The sequence below is a fragment of the Rhinopithecus bieti genome, unplaced genomic scaffold (assembly GCF_001698545.2).
Source record: "Rhinopithecus bieti isolate Rb0 unplaced genomic scaffold, ASM169854v2 scaffold_6536, whole genome shotgun sequence".
In the NCBI taxonomy this organism is placed as follows: Eukaryota; Metazoa; Chordata; class Mammalia; order Primates; family Cercopithecidae; genus Rhinopithecus; species Rhinopithecus bieti.
Window position 1 is genome coordinate 1913004 of NW_016805524.1, and position 14445 is coordinate 1927448.

The 14445-nt window shown below is 42.5% G+C and overlaps 1 pseudogene; it reads left to right on the forward strand.

Moving 5' to 3' along the window:
* Nucleotides 1-3058, forward strand: part of LOC108530064 (60S ribosomal protein L13 pseudogene) — a 51208-nt pseudogene extending 48150 nt beyond the window's left edge.
* The last annotated feature ends 11387 nt before the right edge of the window (nucleotides 3059-14445 follow it).

A 14445-nucleotide genomic window follows, 5' to 3' on the forward strand; every position in this document is an offset into this window, starting at 1 on the left:
CTAATGGAACAGAATATATAGTTCAGAAATAGAACCACCATAGTGCCGTGAGGGAAAGAATGGTCTTTTCAAATGATGCTGGGTTCACCAATATCCATATTGTATAAAAATAAAATTTGAAACTTATCACTCACCACACACAAAATTAACACTAGATGAATTTTAATTCTAAATATAAAACAATAACACATCTAGATAGAAGACATAAAATATATTCTCGTGAGTTTGAGGCAGGCAGTGATTTCTTAAACAGGACATAAGAAACACTAACCATAAAGGTAAAGATTGATAAATTGAACTACATTGAAACAAAAACCAGTGTTCATCAAAAGGCATTAATAGTTCCAAGACTAAGAAACAAAAAAGAGCGAAAAGGCTACAATGCCAAAAAAAAAAAAAAAAGTGAAAAAGAAAGCTACTAAGTAGAAAAAGATATCTGTAATACCTATATATAACAAATGAATCATAACTATCATATATGAAACATTTCTACAAATTAATAGAAAAAAAGCAGACAACCCAATAGAAAAATGGGCAAAAGACTTAAATAGGCATTTCATAAAAGAAGACACTGAAAATAAAACAACAATCATATGACAGGCTGCTCGACTTTATTAATCACCAGGAGAATGCCAATTAAAATCAAAATGCAAATTTGAATCACTGTACCCCAACAGAATAGCTAACATTAATAATAAGACAACAATATCAAATTTAGGCAAGAATGCAAAGCAATTTGAACTCTCAGGCACTGTTGGTGGAAGTGCACATTTGTAACAATGTTGAAAAAGTGTTTGATAATATCTCCTGAAGCTGAACTTACCCAAACCCTCTTTTTTTTTTTTTTTTTTTTTTGAGACGGAGTCTCGCTCTGTCACCCAGGCTGGAGTGCTGTGGCCGGATCTCAGCTCACTGCAAGCTCCTGCCTCCCGGGTTCACACCATTCTCCTGCCTCAGCCTCCCGGGTAGCTGGGACTACAGGTGCCGCCACCTCGCCCGGCTAGTTTTTTTGTAGTTTTAGTAGAGACGGGGTTTCACCATGTTAGCCAGGATGGTCTCGAACTCCTGACCTCGTGATCCGCCCGTCTCGGCCTCCCAAAGTGCTGGGATTACAGGCTTGAGCCACTGCGCCTGGCCTGAAACCCTCTATTTTTTATGTATAGCCAAGAAATACTTATATGTACACCAAAAGTCATGTACAAGTGTTCATAACAGGACTATCCATGATAGCTCAAAACTCAGAACAACTCAAATGTCCATCAATATTTGACAGAGAGAGCCTGGCTACAGTGGCTCACACCTGCAATCCCAACACTGGGAGGCTGAGGCAGGTGAATCACTGGAACTCAGAAGTTTGAGACCAGCCTGGACAACACGGTGAAACCTCATCTCCACAAAAAAATACAAAAAGTAGCCAGGTGTGGTGGTGCACACCTGTGGTCCCAGCTATTCAGGAGGCTGACGTGGGAGGATTGCTGGAGCCCAGGAAGTCAAGGCTGTGGTGAGCCATGATCATGCCACTGTACTCCAGCCTGGGTGACAGAGTGAAACCTTGTCTCTAAAAACAAAAATTCACTGTAGATCCATAGGTCCATGTAAGTTTATGAACAGGAATAAAGAAAAGAATATGAATAGAATCAATTGTTCTTCAAGCAATTCTTGCAAGACCTTCCAGAAATGTTGATTGTGTCTGGGTTCATTGTCAGCACTGGGGTAGATAAAAAGCTACTGTGGGTTTGAATTTTTAAAAAAATTAACAGCATGAGATCAGAACTTTTGGCTGGGCATGGTGGCTAATGCCTGTAATCCCAGCACTTTGGGAGGCTGAGGAGGGTCGATCACTCAAGGTTAGGAGTTCAAGACCAGCCTGGCCAACGTGGTGAAACCCCGTCTCTCCCAAAAATGCAAAAATTAGCCAGGTGTGGTGGCACGTGTCTGTAATCCCAGCTACTCAGGAGGCTGAGGCAGGAGAATCGTTTGAACCCAGGAGGCAGAGGTTGCAGTGAGCCAAGATTGTGCCACTGCACTCCAGCCTGGGCAACAGAGTGAGGTTCTGTCTAAAATATATATGTGTGTGTGTGTGTGTGTGTGTGTGTGTGTGTGTATAAAAACTTTTTTTTACTACTATGATAAAAAATAGTGTTCATTGTTGATATTACTAAGAAAACATATTGTCATTTCTACTCTTTATTGCTCTGAGTATTATAAGTAATTATCCCTTTTCATATTTACTCCTAGCTAGTGCCTGTCTTCAAATTTCTAATGCTCCTAAGTCTCATGTATTTATTGAACTTTCTATGCGTTACTTTATTTTCTTTCCTCTTAATTACCAATTCTCACTGGTAAGTAGTAAGGTTCAACCTCAAATAGGTGGTGTGAATTGCCATGCCAGGCTACTAAAAACAGCAAACTACAGTTAAATTCTCTTTCTTCTTTGTCATTTAAGAAAAGTTGAGCCCTTCCCACTCGGTTGTTTTCTTGCACAGGAGGGCCGTAGTCAGCCATGGAGCTCAGCAGAAAAGGCATGATCTTGAATTCCCACTTCCACAAGCACTGGCAGTGTTGCGTGGCTACATGGTTCATCCACGTCTGTACCCATCTGGCCCATAGTAAGGTGCTGCACGGTGAGGTATCACACCAGAGTACATACTGGCCAGGGCTTCAGCATGGCGATTTAAGGGTGGCTGGTATTCACAAGAAGGTGGCACAGAACACTGGCATCTCTGTGGATCCAAGAAGGCAAAACAAGTCCACCGAGTCCCTGCAAGCCAACGTGCAGTGCTGATGGAGTGCCGCTCCAAACTCATCCTCTTCCCCAGGAAGCCCTTGGCCCCCAAGAAGGGAGACAGTTCTGCTGAAGAACTGAAATTGCCCCAGTAGCTGACAGGACTACTTAGGCCCATCCAGAATGTCTGTAAGAAGGAGAAAGCCCGAGTCGTCACTGAGGAGGAGAAGAACTCCAAGGCCTTTGCTAGTCTCCACGTGGCCTGCCCAGCTCTTCTGCATATGGGTAAAAAGAACCAAGGAAGCTGCCGAACAGGATATTGAAAAAAAATAAAGATAAAGCCCTAGGGACCTGTAATAAATCAACAGTAAAAAGTAAAGAGGCAGAAAATAAAAGAGAAAAAGAAAAGTTGAGCCAAGTGTGGTGGCTCACGCATGTAATCCTAGCACTTTGGGGAGGTGATCACTTGAGGTCAGGAGTTCAAAACCAGCCTGGCCAACATGGCAAAACCCCATCTCTACTAAAAATGCAAAAATTAGCTGGGCATGATGGTACATGCTTGTAATCCAAGCTACTCAAGAGGCTGAGGCAGGAGAATCACTTGAACCTGGGAGGTGAAGGTTGCAGTGAGCCAACACCATGTAACTATACTCTAGCCTGGGCGACAGAGTGAGACTCTGTCTCAAAACAGAAAAGGAAAAATAAAATAAATAATAAATAAAAATTATCTGAGCATGGTGGTGTGCACCTGTAGTCCTTGCAACCCCGGAGGATGACATGGGAGGGTGGCATGAGCCCAGGACTATAACACTGCACTTCAGCCTGGGTGACAAAGTAAGACCCTGTCTCTAAAATGAAGAAAAGAAAAGAGAAGAAGAAAAGAAAAAAATAAAAGAAAAGAAAGAAGGAAGGAGGGAAGGAGAAAAGAAAGAAAAAAATAAAGAAGGAAGGAAGGAAGGAAGAAAGGAAGGAAGGGAGGGAGGGAGGGAGGGAAAATGAAAAAGAAAGAAGGGAAGAGAAAGAAAGAAAAGTTGAAAAGTTCAGGGTAGCATCCGAATATACTCTACTGTGGAAGCTTAAAACAAATGGTGGAAAGGAAAAGCTGATTAATACTCTTCTAAACCAAAGTCCTTATGACAAAATTCAAAGACTTTATTCCTTTCAATAATCAAGGCAAAGGCAGAAGAGCAATCATGAATTGCAAGTTAACCTGGAATCTTGATTTTACATTCTCTTATGTCAGAGCGTCCTGCATCCTGAGAAAGCGAATTCTGAATGAGTTCATTTCTGTACCTTAGACAGCACATACTCAAAAAAGAATTGATCTATACATTTCTAGTTTATGTTTTAAAAATTTCTGTAGCCAAGGTTTCTGAAAATCATAGAAGTGAATTGCCTTGGGACAATTTCAGCTCTGGTAGATAAACAACTTGGTTCCTCCTTATAAGCATAGACAGCTAGAAGCAAAATTCTTTTAGCTGGGGGTTGGAATTTCTCAAGAGAGAAATCAAAGATTTTGACTTTCAAAGATTGCTAGTGATCTGAGGCAAAACGTTTAGAGCCGTTTTCATTGACACTAGGACCTGTGATACAATTACGCACCTTTCTCCCCTCCCAGCCCTTCCTTATCCAGAGGTTTATGGTAACTAGAAGACTACTAGTTGAAGCTCAAATTCTTTAAAGTGGACACTCACCTTATCAGGAACTAATCTATGATGTCAAACATCTCTAAGATATAAGAACTAAAACCACCACATTTCAGGCCAAATAGAAATTAGCTAAGTCTCATTTTCCCCTTTGTGTCATCCAACTGACATAAAGAATATTATTGTCCATTAAGCACTCATCAATGATGGAACAATGTAATCTCAGCACTTTGGAAGGCCGAGGTGGGAGGATCGCTTGAACTCAGGAGTTTGAGACAAGTCTGGGCAACATGGCAAAACCCCATCTCTATGAAAAACACAAAAATTATCGGCGTGGTGGTATGTGCCTGTGGGTCCAGCTACTCAGGAGGCTGAGGCAAGAGGATCACTTGAGCCCACAGAGGTTGGAGTGAGCCAAAATCGTGCCACTGTGCTCCAGCCTGGGCAACAGAGCAAGACCCTGATTCAAAAAAGGAATAAAACAGGAGACCTGCAATTCACTTTAACACAACATGTTGAAATTTTGAACACCAGGGTGGCAGTATGAATAAGTCTTTTTCAAATTGGACTCATCCAACATCCTAAAGTCAGTGTAATCAAAAGAGTAGGCATTTCATTGTCTTCTCAGAGACCAAACCTTGTGCAAAAAGTTAATATATTGATATATATTAAATGTGGTATAAACATACTGAGAAATTCAGATTATATACTGTATTAGTTTATTTTCACACTGCTATGAAAAAACTACCCAAGACTGGGTAATTTATAAAGAAAACTGATTTAATTGACTCACAATTCCACATGGTTGGGGAAGCCTCAGGAACTTACCATCATGGCAGAAGTCACCTCTTCACAGGGCGGTAGGAGAGAGAATGAGTGCCGAGCAAAGCGGGAAGCCCCTTATAAAACCATCACATCTTGTGAGAACTCACTGTCATGAGAACGGCATTGGGGATCCCCCAACCAACCATGATTCAATTATCTTCCCCTTGTCTTGCACTTGACACATGGGGATTATTACAATTCAAGGTGAGATTCAAGTGGGGACACAGAGCCAAACCATATCATCCCACCCTGGCCCCTCCCAAATCTCATATCCTCACATTTCAAAACCAATCAAGCCTTTCCAACAGTCCCCCAAAGTCTTAGCTCATTCCAGCATTAACCCAAAAGTCCAAGTCCAAAGTCTTATCTGAGACAAGGCAAGTCCCTCCTGCCTATGAGCCTGTAAAATCAAAAGCAAGTTAGTTAGTTCCTGGATACCGTGGGGGTGCAGGCATTGGGTAGATATTCAAAATGGGAGAAATTGGCCAAAACACAGGGGCTACAGGCCCCATGCAAGTCCAAAATCCAGTAGTGCAGTCACTAAACCTTAAAGTTCCAATATGATCTCCTTTGGCTCCATGTCTCATATCCAGTGATATGGACAGGAGCAGGGAAATACTGCATAGAAGAGGGCAGTTCCCTGGCAAAGGCCCCATCCTCAGGCCTGGTAACCCATGGCTCTAAATAGGAACAGGCATTCCTGTTTTATGCCCAAATGTTGCCTTTTGGCCCACCATGCCCCCACCTATCCTGTACCCATATAAATCCCAAACCCCAGGCTCCATGAGCAGAAGAGCAGCAGAGAAGGAGAGAAGAGAAGGAGCATCTTAACATTGAGAGGAGTTCAGCTGGGTGTGGTTGGACAGAAGATCGGCTGTGGGATGGCCAAACTTCAGGGGAGGATCATCTTCCCTCTTCATCACTCTTCCAGCTTCCCATCCATCCCACTGAGAGCCACCTCAATCACTCAATAAAATTCCTGTATTCACCATTCTTCAAGTCTATATGACCTGATTCTTCCTGGACACTGGACAAGAACCTGGGTACCAAGAGGGCAGGGCATAAAATGCTGTCACCCTGACTCTCCACTGAGCTGATTTAACACTTAGCTGTCTGCAGACGACAACTGCTAGAAAAGCATTAATTGTAACACACCCTTAGATGCTACCATGGGGCCAGAGCCCAAAAGCAACTGCCCTGGCTCCTGCACCTGCCTGTCTGCATGATCCCTCTCCTATAAGGTATTTGAGTATGCAGTGGCTGAGCAAACAAGCCACACCCCTGTTGCAAGTCCTGTGAGGGGGTCAGAGAACTTTCCTGTTTCACCAGGTCATGCTGATGCAAGAGGTGGGTTCCCATAGCCTTGGGCAGCTCCACCCCTGTGGCTTTGCAGAATACAGCTTCTCTCCTGGCTGCTTTCATGGGATGGTGTTGAGTGTCTGCAACTTTTTCAGTCACATGGTGCAAAATGTCAGTTGAGCTACCATTCTGGGGTCTGGAGGACAGTGGCCCTCTTCTCACAGCTCCACTAGGCAGTGCTCCAGTGGGGACTCTGTGTCGGCTGGGCTCCAACCCCACATTTTTCTTCTGCACTGCCCTAGCAGAGGCTCTCAATGAGGGTTACACCCCTGCAGCAAACTTCTGCCTGGACATCCAGGCGTTTCCATACATCTGCTGAAATCTAGGATGAGGTTCCCAAACCTCAATTCTTGTCTTCTGCAGACCTGCAGGACCAACACCATGTGGAAGCTGCGAAGGCTTAGGGCTTGCACCCTCTGAAGCAATGGTCTGAACTGTATCTTGGCCCCTTTTAGCCATGACTGGAGTAGTTGGGATACAGAGTACCATGTCCTGAGGCTGCACAGAGCAGGCCAGAAACCCATTTTTCCCTCTTAGACCTCAGGCCTGTGATGGGAGTGGCCACCATAAAGTTATCTGACATGCCCTGGAGACAGTTTCCCCATTGGCTTTGTGATTAACATTTGGCTCCTTGCTACTTATGCAAATGTCTGCAGCTGGCTTGAATTTCTCCCCAGAAAATGGGTTTTTCTTTTCTATCACATAGGCCAAAAATTTTCCAAACTTTTATTCTCTGCTTCCTCTTGAATGCTTTGCCGCTTAGAAATTTTTTTCTGCCAGACATCCTAAATCATCTCTCTCAAGTTCAAAGTTCAACAGATCTGTAGGGGAGGGATAAGATGCTGCTAGTCTCCTTGCTAAAGCACAGCAAGAACCACCTTTATTTCAGTTCCCAACAAGTTCCTCATCTCCATCTGAGACCACCTCAGCCTGGACTTTATTGTCCATATCACTATCAGCATTTTGGTCAAAGCCATGTAAGAAGTCTCTAGGAAGTTCCAAGCTTTCCCACATTTTACTGTCTTCTTCTGCACCCTCCAAACTGTTCCAACCTCTGGCTGTTACCCAGTTCCAAAGTCCCTTCCACATTTTTGGGTATCCTTAAAGCAGACCCCACTGTCTGTGTTACCAATTCACTGTATTAGCCAATTCCCACACTTCTGTGAAGAAATAACCAAGACTGGGTAATTTATAAAGCAAAGTGGTTTAATTGACTCACACTTCCACATGGCTGGGGAGGCCTCGGGAAACTTACAATCATGGCAGTAGGCACCTCTCCACAGGGTGGCAGGAGAGAGGATGAGTGCTGAGCAAAGTGGGAAGCCCCTTATAAAATCATCACATCTTGTGAGAATTCACTCACTATCACAAGAACAACATAGAGGAACCCCCCACCCCGCCCCCCGCCCCATGATTCAATTATCTCCACCTGCTCCTGCTGTTAACATGTGGGGATTATAACAATTCAAGGTGAGATTCAGGCAGCAACACAGAGCCAAACCACATCACATACCAATTTTACAACAAAATTACTGTTAACTTTTTAAAGGTATAACAATAGCCTTCTTATCTTTTAAAGACACATATTGATGCTGGGCCTAGTAGCTCATGCCTGTGATTCCAGCACTTGGAAGGTCAAGCAGATCACTTGAGCCCAGGAGTTCGAGACCAGCCTGGGCAACATGATGAAACCCTGTCTCCACAGAAAATACAAAAAAAAAAAAAATTGGCTGGATGTGGTGGCATGCCTCTAGGCCCAGCTTCTCGAGAGGCTGAGGTGGGATGCTCATTTGAGCCTGGGAGATCGAGGCTGTCGTGAACCGAGATCGCATCTCTGCACTCCAGCCTGGGTAACAGAGCAAGACCCTGTCTCAAAAAAAATAAAGATACATATTGAAATGTTTATGGATGAAATGATAAAATGATGTCTGGGATTTACTTTAAAATAATCCAGGGAAGGAGTAGGAGGAGTAGGGGATAGTGATAAAAGAAGATTGGCTATATATCCGTATATCAAGAATTGTTGACGTGGGATGATGGGTTTATTATATTCTTTCCTGTACTTCTGTGTGTGTTTGAAAATGTCCACAATGAAAAGTTTAAATAATAGTGTTGTAAATTCATGAATGATTAGGTTTTGCTTTAATATATGAATCTTTCCATAAACCCATTAAATTATTTAAAAATGGATTTCAATTCTCTTAATTGATCCTCCAAATCTATAGGCAAATGAATTTCCTCATCAAAATATATTTACAACTGGCTTAACATTCATTTATTGAATGCATTCTTTCACACAGACTTGGAAGTATTTATACTTTTAAAATCAGAATATATACAGTTTTCTATCTAGAAAGTATATGTAAGAAAACAGATTCTAATGAAGCAGGCACTGCTGCATTGTGGGAGAGACCGACAGGTGAAGTCAGGACACCTGGGGGTTCTAGCTCCAGCTCTACCACTAACAAGCTAGGAGACGTGGAGCAACCAATCAAGTCCTCTGGGCTTCAGTTTCATCTATTAAATTACAGTAATCTTAGCTGCTCTATCTGCAGCATAGGGTGTTTGGGGATTGTAGTAAACATAACAGCTTTAATGGTTAAAAAAACAAAGTTGCTCTTTCTAGCAAGCCTTCATTAAAATGCACCACCAGATTAGAATCTGAGGCAGTGTCAATACAGAGTTGGGAACAAAGAAATCCATCATCTAGCCAATTGTCTTGCTATGTGACACCAAACAACCAGCTTGGCTGAATTTCTCACTGACTTGTCCAAAGGGAGCAGATGTTTCAGTCCTATTGTTGCAGTCCTTGGAAGACAGACCTTTGCCACACGTGAAGTCAGGTACGGGGCTGAGCATCAGGCATTGTACTGGGTTGTTCCGCAGGAGTCAAGCTGAGTGCTGATGAGGCTAAGGGGAGGGGACAGTTGGGTAGATAGGGTCAGCACAGAGACAATCAGTACCCTTAGGACCTTGTTAGAGACATTAAAAGACAAACAGCAGGAACCTGCACCAACAGCAAGCAGGGGAAGCCCCTTCTCTACCAGGGTCCTATATAGGTGGGTGCAGAAGAAAAAGCAAAACCACAATTACTTTTGCACTAACCTAATACATCTTGCTATAGCTCTAGATTGTTTTAGAAGTTGGCAACTCTCTGAAATATATATCCTCAAAGCCTCTTTCCTTTGTTCTGTGTTTCTTTCATCTCCATTTGTGATGCATTTAGCCCATTTTTGGCAGGAAGGCCTCCCTGGTGTGTGCTGGGGAGAACTATCCAAAGAGCTGAAACTCTGCAAGTTTTGGTTCTACATAGAGAGGGTAAGGCAGTTGGAACCAAAAGATATGGGGAAATTCAGCCCAATAATGTTTTAATGTCTTTCATTCCTTGAAGATGACAATATGTCTTTTTTTTTTTTTTTTTTTTGAGGCGGAGTTTCGTTCTTGTTGCCCAGGCTTGGAGTGCAATGGCACAGTCTCTGGCTCACCGCAACCTCTGCCTCCCGGGTTCAAGTGATTCTCCTGCTTCAGCCTCCCGAGTAGCTGGGATTACAGGCATGTGCCACCACACCTGGCTATTTTCAGTAGAGACGGGGTTTTTTCATGTTGGTCAGGGTGATCTCAAACTCCCAACCTCAGGTGATACGCCCGCCTCGGCCTCCCAAAGTGCTGGGATTATAGGCGTAAGCCACGAAGCCTGGCTGACAATAATGTCTTTAATTTATTAGAATACTTGCATCATTTCTTTATGAAACTTTCACAGTTGCACAAACAGCCATTCTCGCTCTGCCATAGAATGAAGGTAATGTTCCATTGGAAATAAGACAAAACTCTTTCCCCTTCTTTTCTCTTCGAGCCTCAACAAGGAGCTTGTATTAACGAATGCCTGCCTCTATGTAGTGCAATCTTGCATAAATCACAATGTCTCAGAGCAACTTTCTTCCTAATCAGCCAGATAAGTGGGTTTGGTGAGCTTCTCCTATCATCTCCGTGATATTCTGAAGTTCTCATTCTCTGGTCCTTACCAGAATGCTTAGAAAAGGGAAGCTTTTATATAATCTTGAACTCCTGAGCTCAAGTGATCCTTCCACCTCAACTTCCTGAGATACTGGGACTACAGGTGGGCCACCATGCCTGACTAATTTTGTAATTTCTTATAGACACAGGGTCTGCTATGTTTTCTAAGCTCGTCTTGAACTCCTGGTCTCAAGCGATACTCCTGCCTCAACCTCCCAAAGTGCTGGTATTACAGGCGTGAGCCATTGTACCCAGCAAATAATTTTTCTTATAATTATTTTTATTCAAAAATCTTCCTAACATGCATTATAATCCTTCTGATGAATTCAAATTCCAAATTATAACACTAGCAAATTAAATCTAACAGACTATTAAAAGAATCAGGCCAGGCATGGTGGCTCACACTTATAATCCCAGCACTTTGGGAAACGGAGGTGGGAGGATCACTTTAGCCCAGGAGTTCAAGACCAGCATAGGCAACATAGTGAGACCTCATCTCTACAAAAATAAATAAAAAATAAAAAAACAACTGAGCATGGTGGCAGGTGCCTATGGTCGCAGCTACTTGGAAGGCTGAGATGGAAGAATTGCTTGAGACAGGGAGGTTGAGGTTGCAGTGAAAATGAGTGTGCCACTGCACTCTAGCCTAGGCTAGACCTTGTCTCAAAAAAAAAAAAAAAGATCATATATCAAATCAAAGAATTTATTCTGGAAATGCGAGGAAGGTTTGATATTAGTAAGTACATAAATATAATCTGGTATTGGCCAGGCGCAGTGGCTCACACCTATAATCCCAACTTCGGGAGGCCTAGGCGGGCAGATCACTTGAGTTTAGGAGTTTGAGACCAGCCTGGGCAACATGACGAAACCCCATCTCTACCAAAAATACAAAAAATTAGCTGGGTGTGGTGTCATGCACCTGTAGTCACAGCTACTCAGGAGGCTGAGGTGGGAGAATCACTTGAGCCCAGGAGGCAGAGGTTGCAGTAAGCTGAGATCGCGCCACCACACTCCAACCTGGGTGACAGAGTGACATATATATATGTATATATTTAAAATTGGTATCAGTAAGACTAAAGAGAAAGAATCTATAATTATCTTAGTTTATGATAAAGAGACAATTGATGAAATTCACATATTTTTTCTTATTTCTAAACTAGCACTATAAGGAATTTTTATTAATACGGTCTTAAAATTTGTCTTAAACCAATTGCCAACCTCATTTTTTTTTTTTTTTTTTTTTTTGAGACAGGATCTCACTCTGTAGTCCGGGCTGGAATGCAGTGCTGCAATCTTGGCTCACTGCAGCCTCGACCTCCCAGGCCCAAGCAATCCTCTGGCCTTAGCTCCTCATGTAGATGGGATTACAGGCACGTGCCACTATGCCTGGCTAATTTTTGCATGTTTTGTAGAGACAAGGTCTTGCCATGTTGTCCAGGCTAGTCTCAAAATCCTGAGTTCATGTGATCCGCCCACTTTGGCCTCCCAAAGTGCTGGGATTACAGGCATGAGCCACTGCGCCAGGCTGCCAACTTCAATCTTTAATAATGGAATTCACAAAAACTATTCATGTGTCTGTCCATGGTTCTTGAACCTCCTAAAACTGTATACAACACTTTGTATGTCTATCTTTCTAGAATTCGCATTAATCAAATACTCAAAGGGATAGAACATACCAAAAATTCTGTAGAGGTGTTACCATTAATATCAGGAAGAGGGAAAGGAGGCTTGCTATTGGCTATTACCACTATTACTTAATAATATTCTGGAATTCCTGGCTAATACAATAAGGCAAGAAACAGAACCAAGAAGCACAACTATTAGACATTAAAAAGATTGAATTATCATTATTTGAGGATAATGTGATTATAGTAAGTTCTTTAGATTGCAAGGCATAGAAGCATGCTTAAGTTATATTAGTTTTACTTATCAGTTTATTATGAAGATACGTGGGAAGTCAAGGGGAGAGGAATCAGCTCCACTGAATGGTATGTTGCCTGGGACAAGGGAATATGTCTAATCATCTGAAGGCAGGTGTCCCTTGTTCTTCACTCCTGTACTACACCACGAAGGTGATTGATCTCCTATTTCTGCTATAATTAACTAATTGGTAGAATCTATATGTCTCTTCTTCGTAAACAAACTTGCTTTGTCCTGCTCATATGACCAAACTGAAGTCATCCTGACTTCAGGGCCAACGCTCCTATTAGTTTAAGGGAAATGAGAAGAAAAAATTCTCATTCTTGCTGTTGTTCAGGAATATCCACAACATCATTCAGGATCACAATACTTAAACCAATTTCTGGAATGTGCTATAATACTGAATACAGCCATCGCTAAACCTAATCCATGTGTATTTATTCTCTTCAATGCTTCATTGGGAAAATCCAACTGTCCATTGGCTTTCGTCCAGGGAAGGATAGCAGTTTCATTAACGAAGTCAAACTTAGGATATGACAGCTTCTCATGGTAACTTACTTGGCTTTTAGGATCACCCAGGTCTGTTCCCATACATACTAAGTAATAATAATTAAGATAATGATAATAATAGCTATTACTATTCTTTGAAATGGGGGCTGGGTGAGGTGACTCACACTTGTAACCCCAGCACTTTTGGAGGCCAAGGTGGGAAGACCACTTGAGACCAGGAGTTTAAGACCAGCTTGGGTAACAGAGTGACACCTTGTCTCTACAAAAAATAAAAAATGTAACTGGGCATAGTGGTGCACACCTGTAGTCCCAGCTACTTGGGAGGCTGAGGTAGGAGGACAACTTGAACCTAGGAGTTGGAGGCTGCAGTGAGCTAGGATGGCATCACTGCACTCTAGACTGAGCAACAAAGTGAGACACTGCCTCAAAAAATAATAGTAGTAATTAAGAAATAAGAAATAGCCTAATGGTTAAAAGTATGACCTCTGGAGCCAGAATGGATTCGAATCCCAGCTTCATCACTTGCTAGCTATGTAATATGGGGCAAGATGTGCAACCTCTCTGTGCCTCGGTTTCCTTGTTTACAAAATGAGAATGATAGAGTTGTTTTGAGGATTGAGTCATTGCCTATAAAGCACTTAGATTACCCAGTTAATACCATATAAATTGTTTGTTAAATAAATAACTAATGTTTATTGAGCACTTACAATATGCCTGACACTATGCTAAGTATTTTGCATGTATTTTTCACTTAAATCCCATAATCACCCTATAATGATGACTCTCACAATATAACAGGGTGTTTAAAAGGGACTCTTTCTAAGTTCCAGTTGAGAAGAAAATAATACTAGCTAGAATTTCCACATTCCAAAGTGAGATGCTAACTGACTTCTGCAAGAGTTGCAAAGGAGGTGATTAAGAACCAGCTTTGAGCCTGAGGTTAAAATACCCAGGAAGGGGGGTATTTTGGGAAAGGGCATAGTAAATGAAAAGAGGAGAGTAGTTTCCTGACTACAAATCAAGTGAGAGGGGCATTAAGGAGAGACTTAGAAAGCTCACCCTGTGTCTCCTGGAGTTCAGGGACTCAAGGGTCTAGTATCTTGTGCATGCCATCTGATTCTGCAGAATCTAAAGAACTGGGACTTCCAACCTGTGGATAGAGCAATGACAGCTGCTTTCATAGGAGCAAGTTGACCCGCCAGAAACAGCAGGGCAGAAGTATGTGTTTTCCCTGGACAGGATACTCACAAGGGATAGGGCAGACCTGGGAGTCATTTTACAAGGGACCTGACATTAGTGACATGGGACCTTAATCAGAAAATAGCGGGTGGGAGGTCACTGAAGCTTGTAAGTGACCAGCCCCAAGAGAGTCATTCCTGTGTTGGGGGTGCTGCTAGTATGTTCCCAAGTGGGGGTCTCCAAAGAGCCAATGGAAGCATCCCATGA